This window comes from Pelodiscus sinensis, chromosome 1 (assembly GCF_049634645.1).
Source record: "Pelodiscus sinensis isolate JC-2024 chromosome 1, ASM4963464v1, whole genome shotgun sequence".
Lineage (NCBI taxonomy): Eukaryota > Metazoa > Chordata > Testudines > Trionychidae > Pelodiscus > Pelodiscus sinensis.
Window position 1 is genome coordinate 263,394,625 of NC_134711.1, and position 19,335 is coordinate 263,413,959.

Consider the following 19,335-nt stretch of genomic DNA (forward strand, 5'->3'; position numbering starts at 1 on the left):
TCACACAGCGTGTAGTCAACCTGTGGAACTCCTTGCCAGAGGAGGCTGTGAAGGCTAGGACTATAATAGAGAGTTTAAAGAGAAGCTGGATAAATTCATGGAGATTAGGTCCATAAAAGGCTATTAGCCAGGGGATAAAATGGTGTCCTTGGCCTCTGTTTGTCAAAGGCTGGAGAGGGATGGCAGGAGACAAATCGCTTGATCATTGTCTTCCGTCAACCCTCTCTGGGGCACCTGGTGTTGGCCACTGTCGGTAGACAGGATACTGGGCTAGATGGACCTTTGATTTGACCCAGTACGGCCGTTCTTATGTTCTTATTAAGGGTTTTTTATTATTTTTATAACTTCACTAATCTCCCTGATCATTTCACAATCACTATCATCCTCCTGGTCAGGGGGTTAATAATATATCCCTAGTACTATATTCGTATTATTTAGGGATGAAATTATTATCCATAGAAATCCTATAGTACAGTGTGGTTCATTTATTATTTTTACTCCATTTGATTCTATACTTTCTTTCACATATATGACACTCTCCTACTAGCAGAATTTTTTTTCTAATCTGTCAATGTATTTTGGACCCTAGTATGGTTTTGTACCACTGCCTATGCTCATTCTACCAATGTGATATCTAATATCTCAAAATCCTTATTTAATACATGTAACTCACCTTATTATTTAGATTTCTAGCATTTCTATGTAAGCACTTTAAAAACTTTTCACTTTTTAGTGTCTGCCATGATGTAATTGCGCGGTATTCTTTTTCATTTGATTTTTCCTTATCAGATCTTGCCCATATTTTATCATTTTCTATCCTCTTCTTCTTACTAGAATATAGAGAATTTGTTTTTATAAATCGGGGTGGGAAACCCATTTAACAAAGACAGCCAAAACAGCATCAGAATAAATGCGAAGAGCTGCACCAGAATTGTCAAGCAAAAAAAAAAAAAAAAAAAAAAAAAAAAAAAAAATTATTTTTTTAAAAAAGGAGGCTGCCCCTTTAAGATGGCTGCCATCTTGGGCGCCATTTTTAAAACCCCTCAGCTATGACTCAGTAAGCATAGAGAAGCCGGGGGGTGGGAGGGAGTTGGGGGAAGGGTTGGGGCCATTTGGGAGGGCACAGGAGTGGCTTTGCAAGCTGCACTTTTGGGGGGCAAGAGCCGCATGCGGCTCGTGAGCCGTGGATTGTCCACGGTGTTATAGATCCTCACCTAAGCAATGCTTCTGCCTTAACCACATACTCCTCCATATCTTCTGGCTTTTCCCTAGCCCTTCAATTAAAAATTACTCTAAAACCTTTTACATTTTAACTACCAGCAATCTGGTTCTATTTAGGTTTAATTACACACCGTCCTTCCTGTGTATACTCCCTCTCTCTCCAAAATTTTCCCAGTTCCTAATCAATCTCAACTCCTCCTTCCCTCACCATTGTCTCATCCACGCATAGAGACCCTACAGTACTGCTTTACTAACTGGCCCTGTATGTGAAACTAGAAACATTTCAGAGAATGCAGGCATGGAGGTCCTAGTCTTCAGTCTCTTGAGGCACATTTAAACTATATTCCTCTTCTGAAAGAAGAATGTAAATAAGCCAGACTGAAAATGCAAATGAAGTGCAGATTTACAAATCTCATGCTTCATTTGCATAATCGCATGAGAGCGCTTTTTCAAAAAGGGTTTTTTTGAAAAAGAAAAAAACACCTTTTTTGAAAGAACCTGTACTCCTTATTTTTTCAGGAGTACGGGTTCTTTCGAAAAAGGTTTTTGTTTTTTTTTTTTTTTTTTTTAAGAACCCCATCTAGACTGCGGTTTCTTTTTCGAAAAATGCTTTTTTGAAAAACCTCTCTCGTGATAATGCAAATGAGGCACAAGATTTGTAAATCCGTGCTTCATTTACATTTTCAATCAGGCTCATTAACATTCTTCTTTCAGAAGAGGAATATAGTTTAGACATAGCCTTACCTAGCAACTGAAGTTTGGCCTCCAGGACCTCTCTCTTATTCTTCCCTTGTCACTGATACTTACTTGTATCATGACCACCAACTTCTCCCCAACACTACATAAGTCTCTCTCAATGTCCCAAAGCATCTTTTACCTTCACACCAGGCATGGAAGTCACCCACACACATATGCTCCTGAACTGTTTGCATGATTAACAATAGGTGAATATTAGTTCAAGTTACTCATCTATACCTGTAGTAGATGCTAGGCTCCAAAAATACCTTTCCCATCCAGACCAGAAGAACATTTTGCCTCTTTTTTTTTCCTATGGCAAAACATAATCTAATTCTGATCTAGGTTCTGAGATATTACCAGCTGATTTCTCGACTGGTGAAAATCTTCCAGAAGTCTTCCTTTGATTCTTTTTACCCATGTTCTAAGACACAATGAAGAAGGCTGAGCCAATTTTAGCTTTCTGCTTAGTACATAGGATGAGGAAGAAAGAACAACATCAATCTTCCATGGTCTGTATTATTGTTAATTGAAGCCAGTGATGTTCCTCTTAGGGTACAGAATTAGATAATTCGGAAATCATTCATGCACAACTCTGCCACCGAACATAACAGGTAACATACTAATGTGGTTCTGTTTATGTATTGAATTACTGAGTCAAAGTTGAAAACCGATCGAATAGAAGACAGGAAGTATTCCACAAGTGAACATACAAATAAAATGATTAATGTTTATTGCAACCATCTGCCATGCTAACAGTCTTGATCAATATTTAGATTGAATTCTATTAGGAAATTAGATGTAATCCATTTGTATTTGAAAGATGCAACCACTGATTGAAATTAAATAGCACTGGTATATTACAGATAGTGGACTTACCAGGCACTGCCCAGCTGTTTTCCCCATACACACCACCCCCTCAGCTCTGTTGGGGCCTGTTATCTTCTGCCCCCAGTCAACCATCCAGCCTGCCCGGGGCCAATTCTTTCTCCCCCACAGAAAACCCCCTAGACCACCTGGGGCCATTTCTCATTCCCTCTAGGCTCCTCCAGCCCCTGTTACTCTCCCCTGCTCACCTAGAAGCCTGCTGTTCCCACCCCCAGCATTGAGGCCAAGGGTTAGGAAGGAGGAAAAGGTTTGGGGCAGGGAGCTACTTACCGGTGTGCTACCAGGCAAGATGGTGGAGCCCCAACCCTTGTTGGCCCTTGGTGGTACAGCTTCCTCCAGGGGACATTCTACAAATAGCTCTCCCCTGTGGTCTCACTGACCCCAGTGAACACTCTCATACTTTATCCCTCTGAAAGCAGCTCCTCCCTTCACATGTTAGGGAAAACAGTCCATTTTCCTGGGCCTTCTGGTTCTCCTGATACAATCAAACCCTGACCTTGCTTTAAATTAGGAGGAGAGGAAGCTGCATACCACAATTAGGTGGGTGGGTAGCTAGCTAGGTGGGGAGGGGGAGAGAGATAGAGAGATAGAGAGAGAGAGAGAGATTGGGAGAAAAAATGTACTCTTGTTGAAAAGGGACCTGAACTGGAAGCTAGGAAAACTAGATTCTCCTCCTGGATCAGACACAGATTGTGTGATGCAGAGCAAGTTACAGGACATCTATTCTGAGACCCTGATATTATCTACATGGTGTCACAGTTCAAGGCAACGACACCTGTTTTGCTCTCTGTGATCCTAAAGCCACCTATCTTCAAACTTCTGGCCGGGCTGTCATTACCGCTCATGGGTGGAAACAGCCTTCTCTCCTTTCTTACCATAGCATTTCAGGCTGAACTGTTCTCTGCCTTCACTGTGTTACCTTTAGCAGAAGGTCTGCCTGAGCAGGCTGGCTTGCTTTCTCTTCTGAGACTTAACATTCCAATTGCCCATAGCAATGAATTACCACGTTTCTTTCTAAGCAAACTTATTTTATTCTTAAAGGAAAAAAAAGTTAATTTTTAAAGTTTATTCTTTATTCTTAAAAGAATTCTAGAGAAGAATAATTAAAAATGATACAAGATCCTACATGCATGCTAATAAACTTATGAAAGATCATCCCAATCCTCATACAGATTCTGGCTGGAACAGTGTCTCAGTACACTACCCAAAGGGGTTGCAAGTGGTTTCATATTCACCAGAGTTTGAGCGCAGAACAAGCACATGACCTTATGGGTTTAAGAAGGCCCAGCCCCTCCTATCCATCCCTCAGGATTAGGGCATCCTGTGGGCTACGGGTCCTGTGCTTCTGCTGAATCAGGAAGAAGGCCCCAAGCCAATTTTAAAACAAACAATCATTTGTGTGTTGTTCCATGGAGAATCTAGTTTGAAGTAAAGATATCTCTCCGGACTTCAAAGGACTGATAACCAGAGCAACTACATTAGAATCCCCCTCCTCCTAAATGAGTTACATATAATTCCATGACACATTCACAATTGCATTTTTAATAAAATCGACCCTGAAGGTTTTAAACCTAATTCAGTAAGATATAATTTAACTCAGTAATGTTTGTACAGTATGTTACAAAATATTGTCAGTCTCATATGGTATGTCTACACTACAAAGTTAATTCGAACTAACAGACGTTAGCTCGAATTAACTTTGATAGGCAATACACATGCAAACCGCTAGTTCAAACTTAATTCGAACTAGCGGTGAGCTTAATTCGAACTAGGTAAACCTCATTCTACGAGGACTAATGCCTAGTTCGAACTAAGGGCTGTGTAGCCACTTAATTCGAACTAGTGGGAGGCTAGCCCTCCCCAGCTTTCCCTGGTGGCCACTCTGGGCACCAGCAGGAAAACTCTTCTGCCCCCTCCAGGCCCCGGAACCCTTAAAGGGGCACGGGCTGGCTACGGTGCCTGTGGCAGGTACAAGCCTGCCAGCACCCAGCCAGCAGACCCTGCAACTGGCACGGCTCGAGCCGGCCACCCGCTGCCGCCCAGCCCTCCGCTTCTTCCCAGGACCAGGCTGGTGGCGCCTGGGAACATGCCCAGGTCCGCAAGAGGCGGGCACCCGCCTGGTCTAGTGCAAACATCGTGGACCTCATCCACAACCTCCGCACTAGGCACAGGAAAGTGGCTGTCTAGGGCAGGATAGCTGCCAGCCTGACCACCCAGGAGCAGGTTGGCATGAAAATCAAGGTGGTCCACTGAGACCCCCGACCCTGAGTCCTGAGCTTACAATGGCCGTCCAGGGTCAGACCAAAGGTCCATCTAGCCCAGTAGCCTGTCTGCCGACAGCGGCCAACACTAGATACCCTGGAGGGGATGGACCGAAGACAATGAACAAGCCATTTGTCTCATGCCATCCACCTCCAGCCTTCCACAAACAGACGCCGGGGACACCATTCCTACCCCCTGGCTAATAGCACTCCATGGACCCAACCTCCATGACTTGATCTCACTTCTCTTTAAACTCTGTTCTAGTTCTAGCCTTCACAGCCTCCTGCAGCAAGGAGTTCCACAGGTTGACTATTTGCTATGTGAAGAAGAACTTTCTGTTACTAGTTTGAAGCCTGCTACCCATTCATTTCATTTGGTGTCCTCTAGTCCTTCTATTATGGGAACTAATGAAGAACTTTTCTTTATGCACCCTCTCCTCACCACTCGTGCTTTTATAGACCTCTATCATATCCCTCCTCAGTCTCCTCTTTTCTAAGCTGAGAAGTCCCAGTCTCTTTAGCCTCTCTTCATATGGGACCTGTTCCAAACCCCTGATCATTTTAGTTGCCCTCCCCTCTCCCACCTTCTTTTCCCAGTCTCCCCGAGTTTTGTTCAATAAAGAGAATTTCTATATTTGAACACACGTGTCCTTTATTTTGAAAATCAGGAAGGGGGGCTAGGGAGAGGTAAGTGGAAGGAGGTGAGGGAGGAATGGGGTACGCGTCCCTGATGGGAGGACTGGGCTGGCTCTGCGGGCTCCTCGGGGTGGAAACTCTCCTGAAGCCCCTTGATTGACCCCCCCCCCCTCCGGATGGCAGCCTGCGGCCATCAGCCTGGCTGCGCTTGCCAAGTGCTGTGATGTGCTGAGTGTGGGCACGCAGGGCACTCCAACCCAGGACTGCTTTGCAAGCGGGGAACCCCTGAGAACTGTCTGTCCGGGGTGGGGGTCAGGTCCCTTTAAGCATAGCCCTCGGCTAGCCTGAGGCAGCAGCTCCAAGCTCTAAGTCCTAATCTGATGCCCTACCGGCACTGCTTCCGGCCATCCTTAACCTCAGTTCAGGGTCCACTCATGCAAAATGCTAATTCGAACTAGCTTTTAGGTCTAGATGCACTAGTTCGAATTAGCTTAGCTTGAATTAACTAATTCGAATTAGTGCTGTAGTGTAGACATACCCTTATAGATGGTACCCTTATAGATGGCACCAGCAAAGGGATCCGGAGGAACACCAGGTATTTTTCAGAGATCACCAACATGGGGGCAGTTACAATGCAGCACTTTATAAATCATGTCTTTTTGCTGTCTTTGGCCATTCTATGTAGACAATCCCCATGTCTCCTTTCCATCTTAATTTTATTGTAATTTTTCTTATTTTGAGTACGTATAGAGCCTAGCACAACAGGGCCCAAAACCACAATAATGCGCTGTAAACAGTATAGCTCTTTTACTATGGGGAAGAATTTTATTGTAATTTTTCTTATTTTGAGTACGTATAGAGCCTAGCACAACAGGGCCCAAAACCACAATAATGCGCTGTAAACATTATAGCTCTTTTACTATGGGGAAGACTTCCAGAGAAGCATGTCGTATATTTCTCACTGCTAATACTTCGCTTCAGTGCAAATGCATAAACTGGTTCTGAACCAACTATATTGAACCAAAGACGGGGCAACGTGACATTGCATTTCAATTTGAAAACCACCTGTAGTGATCTGAAATACTGTGCTCCCAAACCAATTGACTTCATCTCAAGCCATTAATGTTAAAAGCCTAGAAGCAGAGGTGATACATTTATAGACAGGCAATTTCTCTACTAGAATATGAAGGTTCCTTTCTGCTGCTGTTAGAGAAAGCACAAAGTCTGGGTCAGGATTTTGACACAGTAGTGTCAAGAAAATCTATTTTAGACATCCTGCCCATATGGAATAGAAACACTGAGGAAGTTCAAGCAAGCAAGACATTATTGATAGAAAAGTTACATCATTGAAAAGTGAACCATCATTGAACTGATTTCTTCCATTACCAAGCTAATGTCATTCAGAAACTAAGATGTGTTGAATTTTGCCACTATACAGAAGGGCAAAGTCAAATTAAGCAACTTCAACTATGCAACTTCAGTCAATCGTGTAGCTGAAGTCTAAATAGCTTAATTCGGCATTTGACTCTGTCTACACAGCACGATATCTAAGGAAGAACACTCAACACTCTTCTTTTAATATCCCTTACTCTTCACAAAATGAGGGTTACAGGAAGCGGAGTAAGTAGTCCTCCAGTTTGCCATTATTTTGAAATTATGGCTTTCTGTGTAGACGCGCTCTTTGCCATTTGAGAATAACATCAGTTCTTCTGAAATAACGCTGCTGTATAGACATACCCTAAAGGACAAGACTGGAATACTGTTATGCTGGTATAAACAATGAGTAGTCCTATTGCACCTTGGAGCATATCTATACTGGGAAATTATATCAAAATAATGATTTCTGAAATAAGTATTTCAAAATAGCATGTCCACACTACGGGGAAGCCTCAAAATTAGTCCGAGGCGGGCTTGTTAGGCTATGTCTACACTGCATGCTTATTTCAAAATAAAGTACACATCAACACAGCAAGCCCATTATTTTGAAATAATTTCAAAATAACAGGCTTCTTACTCTGACTTCTGTAACCATTATTTCACGAGGAGTAAGGGAAGTCAAAGAAAGAGCATTTTCTCCTTCAACTTCCTGCTGTATACACAGTTCCAAAAGTCGAGTTAAGGTATTTCGACTTTAGCTACGTAAAATGTAGCTGAAATTGTGTATCTTAACTTGACTTTAGCCCACAGAGTATATGTACCCTTAATGTGTTCATGCTACCTCGACTTAGTGCCCCAGGAAGCAGTGGGGAGTAGTTACTCTGAAGGACTATGTGGAGCAGATATTTCAAAATAGCAACAGTGAACACCACCACAAATTCGAAATAAGCATAATTATTTGTGGAAAGCAGAGTTATTATTGTGAAATAACCAATCCTTTATTTCAAAATAACAGGCTTGGTAGTGTGAACGCTCTGCTTGTTATTTTGAAATAAGGGGTGTTATATTGAAATAACTTTAGTGTAGACTAGGGCTTAAAGATTAACAAAATATATATAGTATGATGAACTTTTGTGGGCAAAACATACTTCTTTAGAGGAGCTTGAATGGAGAAAAAAGAGGGGCCATCAAAATTTATAACAAAAAAAGAGAGGAAGGAAAGTACCTGTCAATTTTAGTGCCAGTGCTAACAAGGCTAAATGAGTGGGCTGAAAGTGTCCCTTACTTAGCACAGGACTACTCGTTTTTAAAGTTACAGACAACACAGCTACCCCTGTGAGACTTTTAATTATGCAGGAAAGAACATAAGCTTGTATTTGGTCTTTTAATCTCATTTTCATTTTCCTTGTACTGTTATTGACAATGCCTAGCACCAAATGTTAGTGGATCACAGCTGTGTTAAATGGTGTTTCCCAGCATGTTATCCATAAGAAGTGCCCAATTAATCTAGTCACTAGCTAATATGCACCTTTGTTTTATTGGACCTCTGGAATCAAGTCATTTGTATTATCAACAGCATAAGTTCTAAGCTTTATTTTGATTTCGGGCAGCAATTACTGGATAATTCCACAATTGCCTTGGAAAGGTTGCCATTTAATGAATGTAGAAGGATTAAGAGAGCAAAGCTGTAAATTACAGGTTGCACCTCTGAAAAATGATTCTCTCTGGTCCGGCAACATCCATGGTCCAGCATGTTCACAGTTCCCAGAGGCCTCAGTTTAATGTTCCCAGGCAATTGGAGTTGTGGGAAGCAGTGCAGATGAGACCACCACTTCCTACAGCTCCCATTGGTCAAGAAGAGGGAATCACAGCCGGTCATTCACTTTCTCCACACCACTCATGATTTTATAGACTTCTATCATATCCCCCCTTGGTATCCTCTTTTCCAAGCTGAAAAGTCCTAGTCTCTTTAATCTCGCCTCATATGGGACCCATTCCAAACCCCTAATAATTTTAGTTGTCCTTCTCTGAACCTTTTCTAATGCCAGTATATCTTTTTTGAGGTGAGGAAACCACATCTGTATTCAGTATTCAAGATGTGGGCGTATCATGGATTTATATATGGGCAATAAGATATTATCTGTCTTATTCTCTATCCCTTTTTTAATGATTCCCAACATCCTGTTTGCTTTTTTATTGCCACTGCACACTTCACAGATGTTTTCAGAGAACTATCCACAATGACTCCAAGATCTTTTCTGATTAGTTGTAGCTAAATTAGCCCCCATCATATTATATGTATAGTTGGGGTTATTTTTTCCAATGTGCATTACTTTACATTTATCCACATTAAATTTCATTTGCCATTTTGTTGCCCAATCACTTAGTTTGTTAGATTTTTTTTTTTTAATTTCTTCACAGTCTGCTTTGGTCTTAACTACCTTGAGCAGTTTAGTATCGTCTGCAAACTTTACAACCTCGCTGTTTACCCCTTTCTCCAGATCATTTATGAATAAATTGAATAGGATTGGTCCTAGGACAGACCCTTGGGAACACCACTGTTTACTCCTCTCCATTCTGAAAATTTACCATTTATTTCTACCCTTTGTTTCCTGTCTTTTAACCAGTTCTCAATCCACGTAAGGATTTTCCCTCTTATCCCATGACAACTTAATTTACATAAGAGCCTTTGGTGAAGGACCTTGTCAAAGGTTTTCTGGAAGTCTAAGTACAGGCAGTCCCCGGGTTACATGGATCCGACTTACCCCGTTTGTAAGTAGGGATCTGATGTGAGGCAACCCCGCACTAGCTGCTTTCCCCCAGCAGACCAGGGAGACGCGAAGCTAGCGCTCCCCCCCCCCCCCAGCAGACTAGGGAGACGCAGAGCGGCTTTTCTCAGCAGACACCTCAGCTTGAGAATAAAGGACTGAGGGAAGTGAGGTGTGGGAGAATAAAACTGAGCTCTGGAGAAATGTTTGGCTAGAGTTTCCCCTACAAAATGTACCAGTTCCGACTTACATACAAATTCAACTTAAGAACAAACCTACAGTCCCTATCTTGTACGTAACCCGGGGACTGCCTGTACACTATATCTACTAGATCCCCCTTGTCCACATGTTTCTTGACCCCTTCAAAGAACCCTAATAGATTAGTAAGACATGATTTCACCCAACAAATTATGTTCTTCTATGTGTCTGACAATTTTATTCTTTACTATTGTTTCAACTAATTTGCCTGGTACTGATGTTAAACTTACAGGTCTGTAATTGCCAGAATCAACTCTAGAGCTATCTTCCAATAATTGGGTACAAAAGCTGATTTAAAGGATAGGTTACAAACCATAGGTAATAGTTTTGCAATTTCACATTTGAGTTCTTTCAGAACTCTTGGGTGAATGCCATCTGGTCCCTGTGACTTGTTACTGTTAAGTTTATCAATTAATTCCTAAACCTCCTCTAATGATACTTCAATCTGTAACAAGTCCTCAGATTTGTCACCTAGAAAAGATGGATCAGGTTTGGGAATTTCCCTAACATCCTCAGCCTGAACACTGAAGCAAATAATTATTTTAATTTCTCTGCAATTACTTTATCGTCTTTAAGTGCTCCTTTTGTATCTCGATCATCCAGGGGCCCCACTTGTTGTTTAGCAGGCTTCCTGCTTCTGGTGTACTTAAAAAACATTTTGTTATTGTCTTTTGAGTTTTTGGCTAGCTCTTCTTCAAACTCCTTTTTGGCTTTTCTTATTACATTTTTCCACTTAATTTGGCAGTGTTTATGATCCTTTCTATTTATCTCACTGGGATTTGACTTCCACTTTTTAGAAGATGCCTTTTTATTTCTCACTGCTTCTGTTACATGGTTGTTAAGCCACAGTGGCTTTTTTAGTTCTTCTACTATGTTTTTTAATTTGAGGTGTCCATTTAAGTTGGGCCTCTATTATGGTGTCTTTGAAAAGTGTCCATGCAGTATACAGGGATTTTACTTTAGTCACTCTACCTTTTAATTTCTGTTTAACTAACCTCCTCATTTTTTATAGTTCTCCTTTCTGATATTAAATGTCACAGTCTTGGGCTGCTGAGGCGTTTTTCCCACCACAAGAATGTTAAATGTTATTATATTATGGTCACTATTTCCAAGCGGTCCTGTTATAGTTACCTCTTGGACCAGATCCTGCACTCCCCTCAGAACTAAAGCGGGAATTGCCTCTTCCCTTGTGGGTTCCTGTACCAGCTGCTCCAAGAAGCAGTCGTTTAAGGTATCAATACATTTTATCTCTGCAATTTGTCCTGAAATGACATGTACCCAGTCAATAGGGGATAATTGAAATCCCCCACTATTACTGAGTTCTTTATTTTGAAAGCCTCTCATCTCCCTTAGAATTTCATAGTCACTATCACTGTCCTGGTCAGGTGGTCAATAATAGATCCCTACTGTTATATTCTTATTAGAGCATAGAATTACTATCCATAGAGATTCTATGGAACATGTTGATTCATTTAAGAGTTTTACTTCATTTGATTCTAAATTTTCTTTCACATATAGTACTATTCCCCCACCAGCACGACCTGCTCTGTCCTTCCAATATATTTTGTACCCCGGAATGATTGTGTCCCATTGATTGTCCTCACTGTACTAGGTTTCTGTGATGCCTATTATATCAGTATCCTCCTTTAACACGAGGCACTCTAGTTCACCCATCTTATTATTTAGACTTCTAGCATTTATGTACAAGCACTTTAAAAACTTGTCACTGTTTATTTGTCTGCCCTTTTCTAATGTGTCAGATTCTTTATGTGAATGTTTTTCATCTGATCTGGTCCATGCTTTATCCTCTTCCATCCTCTCCTCCTGACTAAAACCTAGAGAATCTCTATCACTAGACTCTCCTCTAAGAGACGTCTCTCTCCGATTCACATGATCCTCTGCACCAATTGGCTTTCCCCCATCTTTTAGTTTAAAAACTGCTCTGTGACCTTTTTAATGTTAAGTGTCAGCTGTCTGGATCCACTTTGGTTTAGGTGGAGCCCATCCTTCCTGTATAGGCTCCCCCTATCCCAAAAGTTTCCCCAGTTCCTTATAAATCTAAACCCCTCCTCCCTACCTTATCATCTTATCCACATATTTTGACTCTGAAGCTCTGCCTGCTTACATGTCCATGTGCATGGAACTGGAAGCATTTCTGAGAATGCCACCATAGAGGTCCTGGATTTCAGTCTCTTTCTTAGCAGCCTAAATTTGGCCTCCAGGGCACCTCTGCTACCCTACCCTTTGTCATTGGTACATACGTGTACCATGGCCACCGGATCCTCTCCAGCACTATACATAAGTCTAAGCAGATGTCTTGAGAGATCTGCAACCTTTGCACCAGGCAGGCAAGTCACCATACAGTTCTCCCGGTCATCTCAAACACAGCTATCTCCCATTATTAACACCTGCCTTTTCCTAATGACTGGAGTTCCCTTCCCCAGAGAGGTAACCTCAATGTGAGAGGGTACCCCAGCATCTGGAAGGAGGGTCCCAACTATGGGAAGGTTCCCCTCTACTCCAATTGACTGCTTTCTTTCCCTGAGCCTTTCATCCCCCTTAACAGCACAGGGGCAGTCTGACCAGAGGTGGGACAATTCTACAGTGTCCCGGAAAGCCTCATCAACATACTTCTCTGCCTCCCTCAGCTCCTCCAGTTCAGCCACCCTGGCCTTCAAAGCCTGTACTCGGTCTATGAGGGCCAGGTTTCTCCTGACCTAAACTGTGTTCCCACAACCATTCTTAATGCTCCCTTTGATCAGAGCTACAGCAGGATATTTTACAATACGATTTTCACTAGGGCTGATACTGGTTCTATTGATACTGATGAAAGCTCTGTCCTTGTAATCCCTTATGAAAAGCTGATTTACTTGCCTTGGTCGTTCAAATGAGTCTCACCACAGGAGTTTGTCCTACACTGGTTCAGCTGAATTTACAATAACGTAAGTGAGAATTGATTTTTCTTTGTAAGATATCTAGCTATAGACAAGGCTTTTTCCTCTGTCTCCAACTCACAAATTCACAATTCACGTCTTCCATCTGAAAGAGGATGGAATTCCTAAAGACACGAGTTCTTCATTTGCAATTTCATTTGTCTGCATTTTCATTCCTCTCTCGAAATAGGAATGCAGTGTAGACATACTATGGGATTATCAAAGCACTTGGCACTGGCCTAAATTCCCTCCCTTTGAAGTCACTGGAAGTTTCACCAATTATAAATCCTTTTTTTAAATCCCACTAATTCTATTTTGGCCAACTCTTTCTAGGCAATTTATCTGGTTTCTGAGTTTGCAGTTTATATGACAATTAGTCATGTCCATCTCAGGGTTTAAAGCTACGTTCAAAAGAAGAGAGCATATTGTAGACCAGGGACAAGGTTAGAATGTGTATGCTATCTTCAAATTTGTAGAGGGAAGACATCAAACCCCCTACCTATCAGAAAGAATGCAAACACCCCTTGTAATGTCAGTGAATGTACATATTGATAACTGTTTTGATAGTGAATTGTTGTGTGTGACCAACCATCTATGTTGCAATGACATGCTAATGTATCATTGACCAAAGGCTGAGAAAGTATTAATCATAATAATCTGAGTTTAACACGTCTGTTTTCCCCCCATCTGAAATCTTCTCTAATCTATCAAAATAAAATTCTAAAAAATAAAATCCTGAGATTCTTCTACCTGGTATTCACATTAATAACCTCTCACCTTTACTAAAATCCATGAAATATAAAAATAGGATTATATCTAATTCTTCTTCTTTGGGGAAGTAAACATCAGTGCATATTTCATAAAATAGTTTAATTAAATTCTCAGTTTTGTATTTTTAAGTGGTCTCCATCATCATCATAATGATTAAATGATAATTTGATCATCAGTTATGGAGTTAATACAAGTGGATTATAACAACTCACAATGTGAATTTGGAATAGTGTTATTACACATTTTTAACATATCACATCCCCTATCTACACCTACCTCCAAGCAATAATTTGTTTTCACATGTTGGTGTCTAGAGACCTAACTACTTCAAGAGGGATGCCTACTGTAAATTGCATAAATCACACTAAACATCCCAGAACGCTATGCTATATGGCTAGAGAAAAGAGTATTGTTCTGTATTCCTCAGAATAAAATTAATCCAAGTATATTGACTTGGTGTTCCTTTAATTCTTATTGCACTTGTATTCCGTCTGTTTAGACAGTTCTTTACTGATTATTATGAATTGTTTCACACTTCATTTGACCTTGATAAGCTTTTCTCATGCAAATTAAGACTGAGTATAAATTTAGCAGGCCTTGATGAGTTATACGGTACATACAATGAGCAATAGAGAGAAACATACTAACTGTGCTCTTATACTATGCTCTTCTATTTTGAATTTCAGAGCCATTTGTACATAGTTCATGAAACATAACACAGTGGTAAAAAATACTCCGAAAATTCATTCTAGTCCCAGATATTCTGGGGTTGGATGTGCCAATCCAATTTAGTTATTTGGTAAGCCTTATGTGTATACAGTATATATATAGGCAGTCAAATAACTTAGTATCATCAGCATGAAAAACACAAGTCCCAATTTGTGATCTAAAAGACGAACCTCACTTGTTGTCAGTAGAAGGTTTAATAGGTGCTGTGAACAGCCACGTCTGTAACAAACACTTGTAGGAGGACAGTATGTATTCACGTATGGGATCAAGGAAGAAATTCCTATATTGATATATAAGCTGCTGAATGTGTGTGTGTGTGTGTGTGTGTGTGTAAAAGCTGAAGAAAAACACATTTACATTTCATGTGAATTACAAACAATACAGCTATCAAATGCAAAATATCTCACAAATTTGAGTGGATTCTAGTTTAACAAGAAAGTAAAGAAAATTAATAAGAAGGCATGTAGTTTTCTGAATTGGTCACTATTCAAAATCCTTACCTTTTCCTTTTTGTTTCATCTGGATTATGTGATATTTCCTGTATGTAATAAGACAAATATACCAATATTAAAAGTAGTGAAAGCTCTTTATTTCACAGAAACATTTAATTGCAAATGACAGGTGTGAAGGTTTAAAAGATAATGTTGTATTATATGGATATTTCTCTCCTCATCCTTCATATATTTTCTGTGCAAGCCCAACTGAAATGGACCAAATACTAAGTTATTTGGCTGCCTATATGTGTAGTCATCTATAACTGTACAAAGAGATTGAAAATGCTACAAAAATCAAAATATCATCATTATAAAACTGCTTTTGTTAATTCTGCACATGTATAAATCCTTACACAAGGTGGAGAATGAGGCTCAAAATACTTTTGTATGCAACTCTGTACAATTATAAAGTAATCTACTACCTTGAATATATTTGTTGTTTTCCTTTACTGGATTTTTTGCTTCCAATATATTTGAATCTCTCTTTTCTTTAGACTGTTTCAAGTTCTGCATTTTCCCTTACCCTAATGGTGATGTAATATTTGTGTTTATCTCCATTTAAATGCTTAGGGTCTTTACATGATCAAATTCTTTTCTTTTTTCCTGACCCAAGACATTCCCTTTTCTGACTGCCTCTTTAGCTTCATTTTTTTCCTCTCTTTGGTTTGGCTTTACTTCATTACCATTTTCATTAGGTCACTTCGGTTTCTTCTCTCTTCCCTTTAGTTATTTTACATTTACTGTTAAATAAATCTCTCTCTCTTCCATCTATCATTTTCAATTAGACCAATATCTTTTCCCTTACTTGCATAACTCTAGGGCACCTGAAGCAGTCAGTCTTTGTCTCAACAGGAAGAGACATAATTTCTATTTTCAGCCTGAGGGACCAAGAGCTCCAGCTTCAGCTGCCTCACAGTAACATTGACAGAACACACAGGTAATACTCTAAGGTCTCACAGACAGCAGGACCTCACATGCCCTAGACAGTTCTTGAATCCAATGAGAGAAGCAATCATGCTCAACTGTACACATGCCAGATCTCAATTGGTGTAAACTGGTGTAGCCTCACTAAAGTCAATGAAGGTATGCTGTCTTATATCTGGCTATAACAGGCTGTATCAGGGCCCTCTTTGGCCCTGCCTTTGCTCTGCTCCAACAAACCATTCAGAAACCTCTACATTCATGCAATCAGCTGTGCTCTTTATTTACAATATATTTTTCCACCACTTTCTACATTACCAGTTATGGGACTGCTTTCTCCCACAGCCAGAGCTCGAGCTCCCGCTCCATCTAATTCTCTTGCTCCTCCCTTTCCTTCTCCCTGCTTTCTTTTCTGCTCGCCTTTACATAGACCCTGTCTAAGGAGGCTGACAGCTGTTACTGGTTTGACAATCAAGCCTGGACTTACTCAGTCAGCTCCAATTCCTCTTTTTTGCTCAGATTTCAATCATCTGCACCATGTCACATTGGCACTATGAATCTATACTGCATTCATCACCCTGACATCTGAATTATAGGGGGAGTTTCTAGTCAGCTTCCCTAACATTTTCAATTATAAAATATTCTTACAATCTTTTCTGAAAAGCTCTAACAGGTCTGCTGTTTGCAGGAAGCACTTACATTTTATAGGTGAGAAAGACCTTGAGTTAAATTACTGCCCAGTGTTTGGACCCCAGAAATTCATTTCAGATTTAGTTGAGTTATAAAATATTTTAAATAGTCATTTCCTTTGTGCCACTTCTATCATCAGCAGAAATGTTGGCAACCTTCAAAAAACAAAAATTGACTGCAAACATTCTAAGCCAAGAGTATGCCCCATATAACCACCAAAGTAGCACTGTTACCATGACCATCATATGCTGCACTGAGAACTCTTAGAAGACAGCCCAGAGATGACTTAGTCCTTCTTTACAACTTCTCCCCTTTATTCCTCCCCAAGAGATAGCACATGACCCCAGCAACCCGTCCTTCCCAGGATAACAACCTTCCTCTGCTGCCAATTAACAGTTTGACCTGTAACTCAAATGGCAGAAGTTACAGGGGCTATAAAGGGCAGTCTTTTGGCTCATTACTAGATGGAAAGATGATGCTATTAATAATGATGTGGAAAACACAAAGCTACTTAATAGATATTCCTGTTTTGTATTTGGAAATGCATGTATTTGAACATGTGTTTGGAACAAAGCAGAATAAATATAGAATTGCACCATATGAGGATGATCAAATACATTCCCGGACATTTGTTATTGAAGACGAAGTTAAATAATGTTTATTAGATCAGTAGGCCCATATATCTTACATCTGAGAGTCCTAAAAAACTTGGTTAAGATTATCTCTGGTCAACTGATGATAATTTTGAACAAATTTTGGAATGCCAGGAAAATTCTAGAAAAGTGCTAATGTCACAACAATATTAAAAAAAGATAAGTATGGTAATCTAGGCCAATTAGCCTGATGTCAATCCTTAGCAAAATAATGAGGTTCAATTTAAAAAAATTAAAGACTGACAATGTAATTGATGCCACTGAACATGATTTTATAGAAAATAAGTAATGTCAAATGCACGTAATTTGCTATTTTGAAAAGATTATAGAATGGATTGATTATGTAAACTGTAGAGGTAAAATTAGGTTAAATACATAGAGACTTTTATAAGGCATTTCACTTAGTACCATGCTTTATCCTGAATAAAAAATGAGCACTATTCTGAATTAAAAACTGGCCTTAGCTGACAAATCTAAAAAATAGCAATTTTTGACATAAATAGAACGGGTGTGTTTCTAATGGGCTTCCACAGGGCTCAGGACTAAGTTCGATACTATTCAACATTTTCATCAATAAACTAGAAGTACATATAAAATCACTGCTCATAAAGTTTGTGGATAACCCAATAATTGGTGTCATGGTAAATAATGAAGACAGGACAACCATATAGAATAATCTGGATCATGTAATACAGAGGGCCCATTCAAACAAAATAACTTGTAATATAGCCAAATGCATTGTTTTGCCTCTAAGAAAATTGTTTTCCCTCTACATAAGGTGGGCTGTATCCTAGAACTCAGTAACTCTAAAAAAGGATATGGATGGGAGTGGTCATAATTGAAAACAATTTACCATGTGTTCCTGGACTGATGCTGTGGCAAAAAAAGCAATTCTTGGATTAAAAATAAAACTTGAAGTAATAGGGAGGTGACTTCATCTGTGTCTATGGGCATTGGTGAAACTGATGTTTGGATGATACACATAGTTATGTTGTCCACGGTTTTAAAAGGATGTTGAAAAATTAGAGATGGTACAGAAAAGAACTACAAGAGTGACTTGAAGGCTGGAGATTTCCGCATATATAGAGAGAGAGACCTAAACAAAAGCCATTGAGCTCTTTATCGAGAAAAATGCTTTGCATTCACTTTATTATAGGATCTTCACAGGAAGAAATTATAAAGTGAATAAAGGTTGTCTAATGTAGCAGTAAAAGTCATAACAATACCCAATGATTAAAAGCCTAAGCCAGACAATTTCAAAGTAAAAATAGGACACACACTGGTTATTAACCACTGAAATAAACTGCCAAAGGACGAGATGTATACCCAATCTCGTCTTCAAATAAAGACTGGATGTCTTTTTTCAAAAATATGCCTTGGCCCAGAGGTGAGGGACCATCGGTCCGCAAACTGCATAGAATTCTTCAGAGTTAGCCATGGACAGGATTCCAAATGCTTTGTTTACCTGTGTGTCCTCAGGCATGGAACGCTGCAGCTCCAAGTGGCTGTGTTTTGCCATTCCTGGCCAATTGGAGTTGCAGGAAGTGGTGGCCTAGTCCACACCATTTCTCACAACTCCCACTGGCTGGGAATAGTGAATCATGGCTTCTAGGACCAGCAGGTGCCTGCAGATGCTCAAGTTAACAAAGCATCTGGTGACCTGCCAGTGGCTAAACCTGATATACCATGTACAGCCCGCGGAGCATAGGTTTCCCACCGCTGCCTTAGTCGGACATAAATTACTAAACTCTGTGACAGACTGACTCTATCATGCAATATTGTGAATGAACTTTATGTAATTAGGTTTTTTGTCTTTGGAGTCCATTGTATTAAAAATAGAATTGTTCATATGTTATTGTGGAATTATATTCATGTCCCTTCTCTACGACGCTGATTAATACAACCTTTGGAAGGCATTAGGAACTTGGCAGTACTTTTTGGAACAATACCTGTGAAGTGGATTTTCTGGGAAGTACTTGGGGGAATGTAAATGACTCACA

The 19,335-nt window shown here is 40.1% G+C and overlaps 1 long non-coding RNA gene across 1 annotated transcript in view; it reads right to left on the minus strand.

Annotated features, from left to right (window-relative positions):
- LOC142827090 (uncharacterized) overlaps positions 1–15,116 on the minus strand; it is a 170,574-nt gene extending 155,458 nt beyond the window's left edge. The window contains exon 1 of the long non-coding RNA XR_012901497.1: positions 15,078–15,116. This is a non-coding gene — a long non-coding RNA (uncharacterized LOC142827090). The remainder of the gene's footprint in view (positions 1–15,077) is intronic.
- Between the last annotated feature and the right edge of the window lie 4,219 nt (positions 15,117–19,335).